General features: G+C 35.5%; 1 non-coding gene across 1 annotated transcript; it reads right to left on the minus strand.

The window, feature by feature from the left end:
• Nucleotides 1-751: 751 nt before the first annotated feature.
• On the minus strand, nucleotides 752-823 carry TRNAG-UCC (transfer RNA glycine (anticodon UCC)). The gene has a single exon. It is a non-coding gene; the product is annotated as a tRNA-Gly (tRNA).
• Nucleotides 824-1,920: the final 1,097 nt, after the last annotated feature.

Below are 1,920 nucleotides of genomic sequence, written 5' to 3' on the forward strand. Positions count from 1 at the left end.
GCCACCCTCTTTTGAATGGCATGAAAGAGAATAAATACTTACTAACCAGGCAATGCCATCGCCATGTTCTCCGTCACCTATATGTAAGAACCTTCTTTTACTCTTCATCGCCGTCATCGTGCTCTAAATAAGATCGTTTAGTAAAAAACAAGGAATCCAAAACATCATTAACATTATTAGTCTCACCATTACGTACTCTATTTCCATGACTAATAATCATTATTAATAAATACCGGCTGCTAGATCTCCGAACAGCATCAATGTTAACTGTTAAGTAACTCATACATTAAACAAAAACAAAGGAACTAAATTGAGTTAATCAATGAACATAACAAGTAATTTCAATGCTCAAGGTTTGATTTCGACCTAAGTGTTTAATATTACTCACCTAAAGCCGAAATCTCGTCCGGCTTCAGAACAAGTTTGCATCTGTTTCTTCGACGCAATTACTGCTAGATCTCCGAACAGCATCAATGTTAACTGTTAAGTAACTCATACATTAAACAAAAACAAAGGAACTAAATTGAGTTAATCAATGAACATAACAAGTAATTTCAATGCTCAAGGTTTGATTTCGACCTAAGTGTTTAATATTACTCACCTAAAGCCGAAATCTCGTCCGGCTTCAGAACAAGTTTGCATCTGTTTCTTCGACGCAATTAAAATATCTAACAAAATCAGGTCTAAATTTTGAAAACAAGTCCGCATCTCTTTATAAACTACAAGTAAGAACAAAAAATGTAATTTATTATGCGTTTGCCGGGAGTCGAACCCGGGTCTATTGCTTGGAAGGCAATTATCCTAACCGTTGGACTACAAACGCATTGTTGTACGGATGAATGATACGCTCCTATTAGTAGATTATAGTTATATTGGTATTGTCAAGGTCGATACTAACCAAAATAGTCTCTTAATAGTATATTTTAGCGCACGAGTCGTAACATGCAATGCATCAAGGAATTTAATTTAGGAGTTCGAACTTTGGCATCATTTGTAATGCCATTAGCTCAAAGTAATAGACTAGTTTAATCGACTGTATAAAGTTATTACTAACAAACTATTGATGTGATTCAAAGTTTCTATTGAGTTTAAATATTTGTCAAAATGTTGTAGTTGGTTGCATGGAATTGAATGATAAGGACACTAAATAAATGAGGAAATGAAATGAAAAATTAGTTGTCATTCCGGTTTCGGTTGGGTCTTGCCTCAGAAGAAGACCATGGCTCATATCCTAGCATGGGTGATTTAAGTGTTAAAACTTATGCAATTTATGTCAAACACGATAAAAGCTCTCTACCATATAGCTTAATAAACAGAAAGTATGATAGCGATATATACATGATAAAATGAGTGACACGACACCTTTTGAATCATGTTAAAAAAATAAAGTTTTGGGGGTCTGGAATCCAATGATAAAGGTGTTCTTCCATGGTGTACTATAAAGAAGAAAACGGGGAATGCGGCTAATATGTCTCATATAAACTAACTAGTAGTAACTTCCATATGAACTTAGCAGCAATAACATGACTCAGGTTGCTCGTAAACACTAACTTCCAACAACAACTAAGCACTTAGTAATGACTCGACCCAGTAATAACGGACCATCAAAACACACCATACACTCATTTCCCATGATCACAACGCGCGGGTACATGTCTGCACCACTCATTCCATTGGGCGATGAACAAAAATATCTAAGCTCGCTCCTAGGTATAAATCCTTACAAGGTTCCACCCTTAATCCCTTATCTCGTATAGGACAAGTTCATACCCAAATTCGTGTAGCTTTTCTATCCTACACACACAACTTTGAGTATGTATATTTCGTTCATCTTAACTCTATAATGGACCACGTTGGTTCATTGCAAAGCTCTCATAAAGAAGAAGGTGAGGTCATTAACTAATAGGTTTTACTAATGTT

This window comes from Bidens hawaiensis, unplaced genomic scaffold (genome assembly GCF_021521415.1).
Source record: "Bidens hawaiensis isolate Kalapana, Puna unplaced genomic scaffold, B.hawaiensis_p1.1 tig00010384_1, whole genome shotgun sequence".
NCBI classification, from domain to species: Eukaryota; Viridiplantae; Streptophyta; class Magnoliopsida; order Asterales; family Asteraceae; genus Bidens; species Bidens hawaiensis.